This window comes from Phalacrocorax aristotelis, chromosome 13, assembly GCF_949628215.1.
Source record: "Phalacrocorax aristotelis chromosome 13, bGulAri2.1, whole genome shotgun sequence".
NCBI classification, from domain to species: Eukaryota; Metazoa; Chordata; class Aves; order Suliformes; family Phalacrocoracidae; genus Phalacrocorax; species Phalacrocorax aristotelis.
Window position 1 is genome coordinate 17,171,168 of NC_134288.1, and position 13,996 is coordinate 17,185,163.

The window sequence follows — 13,996 nt, forward strand, 5'->3', positions numbered from 1 at the left end:
TCCAGGTTGCTCAGAGGCACCAAGCCCCTCCTGCAGTGTCCTGACCCGGCGGTGGCCCCTGGGCTCCTCCTCGCACCGTGCAGAACTGCTGGGAGATGTTTCTCCTTCGCAGGCTCTGCAGAAACCGGCAGGCTGGGCAGAGATGTCCAGGTTAGTCACTAGGCAAAGCCGCCTTCCTCTAGGGAGCAGGTGCCTCTCTAAGCACTGTTTGTGTCTTGTAAAACGAAGAAATCGCTGTAACCTCTTTCCTAAAATATGACATTTATAGAGGAATAACTCCAGAGGGGAACTTCCTGGTATTATTAGGTCTCTAACGTGAGTTTGCTCTGGGCATGCAGCAATCCCTGACAGCCATTCTCGTTTGCTTACGGTTTAACAGTCTAGTCTAATGCTTTGACAGTCTCACTCTAACTACTGTGTACTGTATTTTTATTATTGTTGTTGTTACTGGCCATGTTATTAAGGAGTTTCTGGAGTATTAAATGGCTTTCTCCCCAGCATGGACCTCCCTGGGGCAGGACAGCTCAGACTGACCGTAGGGACCCTTGTTATTTCTAGGTGCTCTGTGCATGTTCCATCTTTAAGCTGGCAGCTCAGCATCTTTTATCGCCACCCGTTACCAGCCTCTTTGTTGTTGTTGTTGTTTGAAATGTCTGTAAAACAAAATGCAGTTACTCTCGGACCCCAAGCACCTCTGGAGTAACATGTAATTCAAAGATAGTTACAGGCTGTGAAACAGGTCTGCTGATGCACACTGGAATAATAATGACGACCCTGGGAAGGCAAGTCTGAGACTTTTTTAGGTGCTACCTGTAAAACTGGCATGACAAGGTGGTGTTTTTCATCCCTGGGATCTGATGGCTTGAACGTATCAGTGCAATAACACCGTCGTGAAAATTGTGCCAAGGGCCCGCTTACTGCAGAGCGTTTGCTCAGCTCCCAGACTGGCTGTAACTATGAATAAACCCCAGTGTCTGGCCCCGGCAAGCAGCGGTCTGTGCCGTTGGCAGACATCATGAAGCCCTATCGGCTACAAAGAAAGGCAAAACAGAATTTCTTCCCTCCTTCTGTACACTGAATTTGGGGATCTGCTTTCTCCTCTGTCTAGCCTTCAAAACAGAGGTGTTGGCCCAGTTGCTGTGACTTCATAAACTATTCTAGTGCTGAAGAAAGCTGTCCTGCATACGTCCTGCAAGGCTAAGAGGAGTCAGATTGTGTCTTAGCCACTGGAGTGATCAGGTAGGACTTTCAACATGTTCCAAAAGATGGATCTTGTCCTGGACCACCATTATCAGGAATAATTGTGGTGCTGCCCATGGAAACCAGCTGAAATGAGAACACCTGTATGCCTGAATCGGCCCCGGGAAGCACACCTGCACGGCACAGCGATGCCTTTTGCATGGTCACTTCTCGGAGTAGAAACCCCGCGAAGTAAATGCTTCTGTGAATTTGTGCAATGCTATAAAGTAATGGCTGGTACTGGGTAGGTTCCCGATACTGTGATTCCATTTCAAACTGCATTTAGCCTCTTTCTTTGTAAGAAAAGTATCAGCTGTGCACAGCTCTGATCCCACTGTCACGAGGGCTAAATGCAACAGGTTATCTTTTGAAGGAATAAATTTAGATTTACTTTACATGTGAGTGTATTTCAGAAGATTATCAGGTCAATGAAAATTAATTTTGCTGTTCTACTTGTGCAGCTTCTGTTGGCACCAAATAAGCCATTGGGGTACTGTCTGCTTCACAAACTCTTTCCAGGAAAAACTGTGTAGTTCAAAAACAGAAATGCATGGGAACGAGCAACACACAACTCTTCACAAGCTCAGGGCTTGTATTCACTGAAGATAAGTGTGTTTTTCCCAAAGCTTTCAATCTCCTGAGTTTGCAGAATTGGGACAGAAAATCTCATTTGAAAAGAAAAACCTGCGATGTTCGGTTTTGTTGTCTTGTTTAATAACGTGTTTTAGAGCCAGACCGAGCAGCCTTCTCTCATCAAGTTTCAGAGCACGCGTAAATGTGAAAGCAGCTTATACATGGGCTAAACCAGAGCTCACTGAACGTGCGAAAGCATGACAGCAAAGGCAGAGTGTCTTCAGAGGGCTTCGGGACGGCGCTCTGAATTCTCAGACCTCCAGGGCAGGTTGGCGGTTTCGCTCCCAAACCACGCAGACATTTACCAGACCAGTAAATGGGGAGGGAGAAGGGGAGCGCAAATGTTGTTCTAGGCCAAACTACAGAAATCCAAAAGGGGGACAGGGAGAGAAATCTCCCCTTCGTTTCTATTTCCCTTTCCCTGCTGAGGTCTGTTATTTTTGGATAACCGCTCTGTGAGTCTTGGCATCCATCGCCTGCTGCTCCAGGGCAGACCTACGAGGCGGCTCTACCAGGACCGGGGCGACCAGGACTCCCAGCTCCTTCCCTCCAGCTGGGGGCCAGGATGAGCGAAGATCCCCAGGTCAGAGCAGCTGTCTCCCCATCTGTCTCCCTTCCTAGAAGCCAGGAGTATTGCTTCCACCTGAAAGGTGGCCAGCAAAGCAGCATCTCTCATTCAGCAGCTACTGGGGACTAAGGGAGCATATTTACACTTTCAGAATTTCTTTTTTTTTTTTTTTTGGAAGCTGAAGGGAAAATTGCTTGGAGAAAGGAATTTCTAAATGCAGGGTGTCGGTGTTTCAGGTGAGGAAGTTGTGAGTTTTGTTCAGCTCTTCATCTGACTTGGTTTTCCTGTCCGGCCACCTCAAAGGCTTCTGGTTTTGTCCCTTTCTCTGGACAGCAGCAGATTTTGGTGTCCTTTTTGTGCATGATCTTCGCTCCAGAGGCACAAACTGAGCACAGCGCTCCTATGCAGATACTATTTTGTAATGCCAGTGATGATTCCTTTTAGTGTTGATTGTCGTCTGCCTGGACCAGCCGCCGGGGTCTGAGCAGTGGCAGGTTTTGTGGTGTGATATTCAACACACAAGCTGTAAAGAAACTGCTATCTGAGAAATGGTCAAACACAGAAGTACACTTTGTGACCTTCTTTCTTCCTCTCCTCTTCACAAATAGGGTAACGCAATGAAATTCAACTTGGGGCTTCCGCTTCCTCCACTTGTGATGGGTTTTTCTTTTCCAAATTTCCCCTGAAAAATAACAGGGAGAGTGTAGGAGTGTTATGGGATCTGACACAAAGAAAACCTGCAGAACTGCACTCAGATAAAGGAGAGAAAAATAGGTAAAAGCAAAACTCGTCTACATTTAACAAGGCTCTAGCTGAAAATGTAGAGACCTAAAAAACCCAAACCCCATGCGTCAGCTGTGAGGCACTGTCAGCACGTCCTTCCCAAAATACATATGAGTGAGGAGCTGTCCTGGGGAACAGCACAGCAACGTTTTCAAAGTTTCTTTTTTCTTTCCCGCCTCAGAAAATCCGGGACTCCAACCTGAATGATTGTTTCATGCTAAATAATATTAGCATTTAAATAGCCCAGCATTGTACTTAACAACTGGGTGAGAGTAATGGGAGGATGGCAGTGCTGGGTTCACACCTCTGGCCCTGGCCCTTATTCGGCTGGGGACCGCCGCCGCCTCCTACCCTCAGCCGTGTTAAGAGGAGGCAGCCCTTCTCCCCGCTTTGTTTAAGATCTTTGCAGGGATAATGAAGATCTAGCAGCAGCTATAAAAAGCTAAAATCCTAGGCCTGGCTTTTAAGGTTTGCCTACAACTGCATGTAAGCCCATCTCTTCTGCCTGAAATATTACCCTGATCAAGTAACTCTCAACAAACTGCTTGAAATACATTTAAAAATTCTCTTGTTGTTTCATTTAATAATCTTGACACGCTTTCGCCTGTAAGGAGACTGCACAGGGTATGTGTATACTCAGGTGTCCTTATTGTCACAGTTGATATGTTGCCATGGAGGAAGGCTATTAATGAGAGGAAATTAAATTAGATCACCTCTGTGCGCATTTATCTGCACACAGCGCAGCTTCAGCTTTAAGGAGTGGGAGTTCTTGTGGGAAAGCAATTAATAGATGCAGGTGCACAGAAAAAAAAATGCATTTCTTATAGACCTCTGAAAGATGCAGATGGTATTGAGGCGTACGTTGCTCTTTGGCATGCTAATCACCAAATTTCACAGATACGAGGTGATTTATTTTGCACAAATTTCATAATTAGCCAAATTTATTGGTTTTTTTCCAGAGTTCCTTTCAACAGATAACAGAGGCACAGTTGTGTGAGGCAGGGGATATAAATCATTTGTTGTAGCTCATGTAGAAATCGGTTCAGGGTATCTCAGTGTTGTCCAATGCAGTGTCCCATTGCAGCATGTCGTATAAAAAGGAGGTGTCCCAATGCCAGAAAATCCTGGGGTCTTGCTGCAGCTGAGGGTGATGAGCGGCAACCTGGGTAAGATGAATGTGTGTGATTAGCGGAGGGAGAGAAGGCTGTACTTAAAAGAAAATGGATCTTCTGAAAGAGGACAGGGGCCATGGGAAGAAGTGCCTTTGTGTCAACAGCAACTCTCTGCCCCAGATCCATGGAAAGGAAGAAGATGAGACAGATAAAACCTAAACCAGATACTCCGAACTGGTACATTTGTTGGTGGGGTGTTTTTTTTTTCCTTCTGCCACATCTTTAGCAGCATCTCAGCCCATAACACATAAGTGTAAAGCACTGGAAGAAGAATTCATCCTGCAAATGTAGCAGCTAATGGGCTAAAGCAATAGAGGGCTATCCTGGAAGCCGGGAGCAGACGTGTGGCCACCGCTGGGCGAGAAGTGCGGGACAGTATCAAAGTTTGTGGCAGTGGTTTCTTCGATTACGAATTTTTTTAGTTACTGGGCCCTGATTAGAGTCGAGTTTCAGATGGCCGCTAGGCTGGCTGGACACTGGTGGCCGTGGGAAGCAGCTGAAGGTGCAAGGAGGTCCCCGTGGGAGCACTCCCGTGGGCACTGGCACAGCCAGCAGCACATCACGCTCCGCTGCTGCGGGGGGAGGCGGCCGTGGGGTGTCCGGACTACAAACCAGCTTGGGAATTGGCCTGAGTAAAACTAACCTGACGTTAATAAGGGTTTTAATATTTTTCTGCTGTCAATCTGTAATTGCAGGTGCCAGGGTCTGGGTTTTCGCCGCGCAGACTTGCTGATGAGGTCTCCGCGTTGCCCCCCATGGTTTTACTGGAGTTGGTTTTTATGTCAGCTTGAAGGAGTTAAATCTGCCCCTGGAAGGGTCCCGAGCCAGGGCAGGGCAGGTGGGCAAGAGGTGGCCCCGGGGAGCGGGACCTCCCCTCCCGCAGCCCCTCACGGGTACAGCCTCACAGCCTATGGATTTAACTTGTTTTGATTCAGTTGATGAGGAAAGGAGAGTAATTATTAGCCTTTTGAATCTCTGACCAATCAATTCGGACTCCGTGACAATACTTAGCATTTATTTTGCTTCACGGGGCGACTGATGAAATATTTTATAACTGTGGGTAATTTTCCTCCATTTAAAAACAAGAAAATTGAGCCCCAAGGTCACCCGAACTACAAAGTCAGGTACAACACGAGGTATTATCTATGCGTGGTAAAAATCCGCGTTACGAACCACGAGCTCAGCAGGAAATGGCACAAACTGTTTATTCTGGAAGTAAACTCAGTAGAGTACGACAAAACTGGAATTCATATCAAATACATAAATGACACATTAAAAATGTTCTAACAGTAAACAAATACATAGTGTGTCTAGTTGATTTAGCTACCTACGTCACCCTAAAAATTGATGGGATTTTAAAAATAGATCTTGGACTTCTAAATTTCTTGAGAGGTGCACTTAAATTAAGTCGGCTTTAAAAAATGTACAGTATATTTTCTGAGGTTTTTGTCACAAAGGAGAATTAGTTAGTGGCGACTTTTCTTTTTCTTCTCTGCTCAGCCACAACCCCGACAAAATCTGTACAATACATTTTGCTTCTGGGCTGAAATCCTGTATGACAGGTTGCAGCCCAGAGCGAAATTTCAGAGATGAGCCACATAAGCCCTGAAAATAGGAGCTGATAGTGATAACAATCACTGACAAACCTTTAACTATGCCTGCGCTAGTGTGTGTCACTATAATACAATTTTGTATGTTAAACAACAGATGTCAAACAGAAGAAAGGAAAGAGGCCTTTGCTTTTCTTCTGTTGTGGACCTTGTTCCTGCAAAGCAGCCATTTTTTCAGTTGCCATGACAGTGTTAATAGGAGTTTATCATTTTCCCATGCCTGCTGCATCCTAATGAGGGATCAATTCATGAATGTTATCTGTACGGCTGAGAAGGGTCCAGCACCACAGCCTCTGGTGCGTTCAGTACTTGGAACGGCACCGCCGTCCGCAGCCCTGCGGTTGCAGCGCAGAGTTTTATAAGGAGCAGAGTTTTTGCCGTTCCCCTTTTGTTCGTCGCTGTGCGGGGATGTGCGGCAGCCAGAGCTAGCGACTGAGCCAGAGCTAACGACTGAACGGAGCCACCCAAAAGTTTCATTCCCTATTTCCCGATTTGTCCCGGGGAAAAGCGGCTGCGAAATATTCACCGAGACAGGGGAATTGCTTGAGCTGCGTGTCATGGGGAAAGCAGAGATTTCGGTGAATTTGGCTTAACTTTGGGGCCTGGAAACCTATTTATGTGGAGCACTTTGTTCCAGGCAGTTAGCGAAAAGGCAAATCGCACCTTATGCAGGAAGGCGCTGGGGCCTCAGATCACACGATTCGGCAGCTTATTGCGTGCGGTGGGATCGATCCTGCCCCGCCAGCCGTTCTCCTCAGCTCCCAGTGGTGAAGATCGATAGAGAAACTGAGATTAGGAACCAACTGGAGAACCAGTGGAGGTGTGGTTAAAATGGTGCTAAGGAGTTTTACTCTAAAAGTTAAGGGAAATATTGCTAATTCCGTGGCACAAAATGCAGTACAGCATCGTACGCTGGAACAACTTGGTCCCAGACACAGAGGTTTTTCCTCCTCATCGGGTCGTCAGCTGCACTGGGAAAGATGTTTTTGAACTGGTGACTATTCATATTTGCATTATGGTTTATTATAGGTAGCAAATTGGGAGCCAGACAAGGCCTTACTTGAGCTCTATAGGACTTTTCAGAGGCATTATATATCATCACACTTACAATCCATTGATTCCCATAAACCTTTCAGCTGTTTTCTTTGTTCTGCTTTTTGGGTTTGTTTGTTTAGCTACAAAAAAAGGCCAAAGAAATGAGGAGAGAGAGTTTTCCCCTCTTCTCCGCCCTGAAAATTTTTTTAGCATAAATCTGAAGGCATTTGGGGCCTTTTTTTTTTTTTTTTTGGTTATTTGCAGTTGTTCTTTTATCATTATCTTCAGGAAGCAGCATTACCATGCTGCAGATAAGAGGCACATCCAGATGTGCATATCAAAGGATGAACAACTACTTATTAAGAAAAACTTCTTTTACGCCGAGCAAGGTTCAAAGGAATAGTAAAGTCTATGGCATAAGCGACAAAACTGTCTGGCAATTCTGTGCATTGTCAACCTAATGCACAGAACCCGCGGGAGAAACACTTTCATCAAAAAGAAACGGTGGCGAAATGCATGTAGAAAGACGAAAAGGCACTCAGCTTAAAGGGCAAACGCCCTTCTAAGTGACAATATCACCCTCTCCTTTCATTCTTGTGCAACAAAAAAATATTTCTTTTAAAAGTTGTTGAAATCTGCTTTTTTTGGTAATCTGTTTTTAGCAAAAAGTTCCCAAAGCATTTGACATTGTTCCTGGCTACATCAAAAGATTTGTGTTGCCCTCGCTTTGCCTATTCAGAATACGTGTTCGTCTGCGGGGGAAGGCAGATTAAGACACTCGTGTGTTCCCATCTGTATAACGCTGGGAAACGTATGAGCGTGCAGTGAATGTATAGAGGTAGTCATGTATTACTCGTCATCTTCAAAACAAAGTCTGCTTGCTCTTTAAAATTAAAGGCAAAGCGTGTTCAGTTTGCTGTGTGACTGTGAGGTTCTGTAATCGAGGTGTAATTCGGAGTCTGGGTCTGGACTCGGAGTGACCTTAAGCAGGGCGATTCCTTCTCCAGCTGAGTACGAGCAGTGCCTCGGACGGGCCTGACTCTGCCTTGCTGAGCACATACAGCAGAGAGACAAGCTGATATTAAATAGTTTACTGATAAATTGGCTGCAAACACAAGTTTTCCTTTTTTTTACCTTCTTTTACAAAGCCACAGGCAGTGCAACCTCCTTTTATGTGGATGCCTATCACAGAACATCAGGGGGTCAGGAGAAAATTTAATGCAGTAAATGCTGTTCCTCCTGATTCAGTCCCAGCATTTGGCCGCTAACATGGTGCTTTATTTAGCACACTCCAAGCTAACCTGGAGCAAAAGTACCAAGTTAATCTCCGTTGCGTGGTTGGTGGTAGAGCCGTGGGTTTAGATCTGCTGAAGCGGGGGAAAACCCGCTTTTCCCCCGCTCCGTTTCGCTACTCTGCCACCAGCGGTTGGGAAGATGTCTGCAGGGAGGGGTTGTATTCGCTCAGGTATATTTTCTGCTTTCTGATAGTCCTTCTGCGCTGGTGCAACAGCTGGGCTCTGAATATCTGAAATTATATGCCACTTTCAGGACTTGATGCACATAAAAATGCTGCTGAGGTTCAGGAGCCCAAGACTTGCTTTTGGGGTGGAAATGTGTGCGGGGGTGAGCGGGACGTACTCAGGACTCATCTTGCAAAGTGTTGGGTGGAATTCAGCTGCAAGCAGTGGTATTTCTCATAGTTATTTGAAAGGCCTTTTGATACGTTGGTTGTTCATAATCAGCCTTCGGCTGTGAGTAAATTGAAATAAAACCACACTGAGGTTCGCATCCTGGGAACAGCACAAAATACGACAGCTTGGCAGCTGGCATAAGCGTTCCAAGTTTCTGAGCTTTTTTCATTTTTAGCTCTTGAAAATATGAGCTTGCATAATGCACTCCGGTTTATATAACAGCCTCACATGGCTTTACGTTATAATTTCACATCAGTTTTACCTCAGAGTTTCTAACAGGTCAAGTAACCTTCTGATTTCATTTAAAGTTTCCATTATTCTCTCCTGAAAGGGAAAATCTAGCTCTTGTTTGGACAGCTTTGGTAACTCCAAAGGAAAAATTGGGCATTATAGTGAATACAAAAGATTCACTTTCCGTGCATTAGGCTTTTCAATTGCTTTCTTAATGCAAAGTTGGACAGGAGAGTATAGGCAAGAAAAAAAGATCATTTTGTGTCCATGGTCAGATGTCAATATTGACAAAAATAAATGGAATGTAACAATAGATCCTTGCAAAGATGAAGGTCATATGACTAAAATGTCTAACTAGACTTTGCACTATAGCTGTATCTTATTGCTGTTTGTGATAAATTGTTGGGGGTTTTACCCCTAGTTTAGAACATGCAAAAAGAGAGTAAGTCTGGGAGTTTTAAAACTAGCCAATTTTAGGTGATGATATTGAAGGTGACTCAGAAGTGAAGCGCTTAGAGAATTTAAAAAAAAAAAAAAAAGGGGAAAAAAAAACAGAGAAAGCACGAAACAAGCCTAAGGAGGTCAAGAGTGTTGGTCTCGCTGCGGTCTGCGCACATCACTCCCTACTGCATTTTTCAAAATATCTTTCCCCAAAGCTTAGATGCTGCAAACCGCTCCCTCTGCCCAAGGCAGCGGGCTGGATTCCAGTGTGTAAATTGGGTTAATTAGTGCTAGTCTGTAAACTCGTCGTGTCTTAAACTGAGTTTTCTTCATGTACGTCCGTGCAGATAACTTCTGACCACATCGGCGGTGTCACTGAGGGGAGCGGCCAAAGATGAAATGTCAAGAAAAACCTGCTTTTGTTCCTAGAGGTAATAGGAAATTTCATTTGTATTTGAGACCTTTGGCTCAGAGAGTCTTGTGGGTTTTGCAGTGCCACCATTTATATAGTCTCCAAGCACAGTTTCTCTCCTTACTGCAGCGTCTCATGTCACTGATGATACTACATCTTTCTGTTTTATTTTATGAAGGTCTATAATATAGGCATTACTGGTTACCTGAATGCCTGGATATCTCTTAAAAGATAAACTCTCGGATTCCCCCTGCTCAGAAATACGGACAGATACCCACTGTAAGCCAATTTAAAAAAAAATAAAACAACCTCCAAGTACTTTAATTTGTAGCTGATTTATAGACCTGATGAAAGCTATTTTCTGGACATGAAATATTTTTTTTAAACATATGACTCATTTTTTTATTACCACTACAGTCTGAAAAGTTCCTTGTGTCTTGTCTTGTGTGTGGAAAAATCAACCATTAACTCCAGAAGACAAAGCAGGAGACAAAGTTTTCCCAGCCACGCCGTTGTCCTTCAGGGTGCTGAACAGCCCCACCAAGTTTGTTTCTATTATGCTGCCGTTTCCTAACTGAATCCGAAATATTTCTTCAAAAGGCTCATCTGGTTGAGGGTCATGATCACAGGTGGAAGGTCAGTTAGTCATTTGCTGGGACATTCATTTCTCACTCTAATAATCTTTCACAAATCTTAAAGGAATGCAGCAGTTTATGCCAGAAGAAGCAGGGGAGGCGGGTGGCAAGAGGAGGTAAAAGGTATTTGTACAAAATGCTTTTCTTCAAGTACAATGTACTTATTAATTTTTCCTCCTTGTACCTGTGGAGAATGAGGTACCTGTGAAGAATGAGCTCCTCCAAAGTTGAGGAGCTACATCGCTCCCGAGCACAAGAGGCTTCTACGGAACCTTGGTGCAGGGTCTGCCGGGAGGCTCAGGTCAATGTGCTCATGGGCTGTGGGCACGTGTGCGCCCCGTAACGCCGCGTTTAGCCACTCTTGCCTCTGTGCCAGCACAGCCGTCGTGGGGACGAGCAGGAAAACACGGGGGCAGATCCTCCTGAAATTTCAACAAAAAAAACCCCACCCATGTCAAGGTTGATATATTTTCCTGCTCAGCTCAGTTCAATACGTGGAAGTCGTGACCATGTGAAGGGACCTCTGGACAAAACCTGAGATCTCCAGGTGGCCCTGGCAGACGTGGGGTGGCACTGGCAGATGCGGCACACCGTGCCTACATGACCGGTGTCCTTAGGGGCCACGTCCATCTGCCTGCAAGGGGGTGCTCTGAATGGCCATCGCCCCTCTGTGGGCAGGTGGACCTCGGGTGCTACTTCAGCCGTGCCCCCGATAACTCTCCCGGGGAGAACAGGCTGCCTGGTCTCATCCCTGATGGGGAACTGTCAAGTACTGCCAACCTCAGTGCAATGCCAACAGGCTTTTGTACAGATCAGACAGATTAATTTCTCTGATTCTGAATATGAATAGTAGCACTATGGGAAATTCTTATTCTAAATGCGATCGGTCTGGCTGCGAGACTGCAGTAAGTGAGGCCGGGGCTTATCTGATCCTGGTGAAAATACAATGTGCCTGTCCCAGAAAGCCAACAGTGCTGCCACGGAATGGCAAAAGAAAAGTCCATTAAGTAGACGGTAAAATAAACTATTTATCAGATGCAAAGAGTAGAGGAAGAATTCCCAGTGTACTCTTAGTTGTGCTGGAAAATGTGCAGAAGTGGCTCAGGGTTTCAGCGCTCTCGTGCCACTAGGTTTAATTAGTCTCATTCCACAAGAGTGTTTTTCCTCACAAACAATAGCTTGTGAAGTTTGTTAGACGAAAACTGCTAGAAAAGATGTCAGGTATTAGTACCAGTATATCAGTATTGGGTTTGTTTTGAAAAAAAACCACAACACAAAACTGACTTCATGAATCTATACTACAGATTTATGCAGTGAAAGCAGAATTTTTAGTGCCTGTAATAAAAAAGATATGGGCTGATTCTCCCCTCATGATTATTGGTAGAGCACAACAAAAGAGTTCTCCGCAGCGTTTCTGAACGTGGGTTTGATGATGAGGTGTGAAATGTGTCAGTGATTTGTTTTGTGTTTGTTCCTTTCATTTCTAGATCACTCATGACAAACAGCAATGTATCAGCAGGACGAGACAATTTACCACTGCATGAGCTAAAAGGTGAAAAAAGTTCCATACATTTTATATCCCTTTTGTAGTCACTATACTGCACTAAAGATGACCGTGGGTCACAGCGCTTGTACTCAGCATAGCTGATGTGTTAATAACTCCTTCAGATGACCTCACCCTATTTATTTTAGGGTCCCAAGATAAGGATGACTGTTGCTCAGGCTTTCTTCCGTAACAAACCCCTTTCCTCATGTGATTCAAATAACTGCTTTCTTATTAAAATTTAAAAAAAAACAAACCACCCCAAACCTTCATCTGAAGCTTTTCCCCCTTCTCAACTGAATGGATTTTTCCTTTGTTTGTACATGACAATTTGGGGGGGGGAGAATTTTGTGCTTAAACTCCTCATGTGACTGAGTCACATGCCTATCAGCTACAAAAGGAGCTTTGGCATGTTATGTGTAAATCTCCATTAAGAGAGAAAATAGGAAAGTTTTACGTGACTGGTATCTCATTCACAATAATTAGCTCAGCCATCTCAAACTACTGTACGATGAAGGTCAAAACAGCCAGGCTAAAGAAACGTTTCGGTCACACTGTGGTACCTACAGGAACAGTCGGTATTAGCATTCCCTGTCTCTAGTGCTCATATATACAGTAAGTCTTTCTAAATTTAAAGCCTTTAGTCTTGATTTATGCAGGAAAGGAGACCGGTGTGATAACGTGGTGTCTGTCTCTCTGCAGACATTTCTCCTCAAGCAACTCTAGAATTTGTTGCCTGGTCTGACCTAAATTTGATGGGGAGGCAGAAGTCTCAGAGGTCGTGATGCATTTCATGAAAATAGCTGGATACCAGAGAAAAACATCTGTATTTCCAGACTGCAGAAAGGCCTGCAGCGTGTTCCGGCTTTACTGGAGCGTGGAGTGTCCAACTGCATAACATGCAGGAAGCCTTCATTCATTTCATTGCTCGTGCAACAGAGAATACTAGGAAGATGAGAAGTGGAGTGAAATGCTGTGGATACATGTCCTTTTCCAGTTTGGGGCTTACTAACGAGGCTGCAGCTCATGGCAGCTTGCCTTGGAGGTCCTGTGATGGAGCTCGCTGCTCATCCGCCCTGTCCCCATGAGATGCCTTGGCGTGAGCTGTGGTCGCTCCCCAGTAACCTGAGTGCTGGCACAGCATCACTCCTCTTCTTCCTGAGAGGAGGAAGGCTTCCTGGCCTTTTTGAACTCTCTGGAATATGCGGGGCTGGTTGGATGTTAACCTGTTAGCTGATGGAATCCAGCCCTTGGGGAACCCCTAGTTAGGTGTTGGCTCACCTCTAACCCCAGCACAGAAAGACCCTCGTTGACAACATTCGATGTTCCGCGGGGGATCGCGGGCAGCAGGAGCTGCACTGCTCTACAGCCCCGAGGAGGCAGCGCTGCCGTAGCGCGCGGTGAGTAGGTGAGGTCAGCGGCGGCGGCGATGACCTCACCTCCTCGCCAGAAACACCAACGCGCCTTGTCTCTGCTTCGTTATCTGACTGTAAAATCCCCACCGCAGGCTCGTCGGCTGGCTGTAAAAAGACACCTTTGTGTCAGTGAAGACAAAGCCTTAAAGGTCCTGGGTCAGAAGTTTTGAAACCTGCGCAGCTCCAGAGATGTGTAAGTCCCACGATGTCAGAGATTAACGTGTTCTTCCCAAATTAGACCACAATCATGCTTCCAATGTAAATTATTAATTTAAAAATTGCTTTGCCTAAACGTTCCCTTTTATATCAACAGCTGCTCTTTCTGTAAGGTTTCCCCCGAGCAGGCAAATCTCTTCCAGGGGGCAAAAACACAAGTAAAATTACTTTTTTTTTTTTTTTTAAATTTGAAGCAAATATTGAGGTTTGTTCCCAGCCCTCCATCTGCCAAAGATACACGAGCTCTTTTACCTCCTGCCACATAAAACCAAAAAGCAGCAAGTTACTGAAACCGCCTGGCAATCTTTGTATCATCATTTGCATTTTACATTAATTTTGAGTTAAAACCCTGCTGAAGGCAAGCTCCACTCT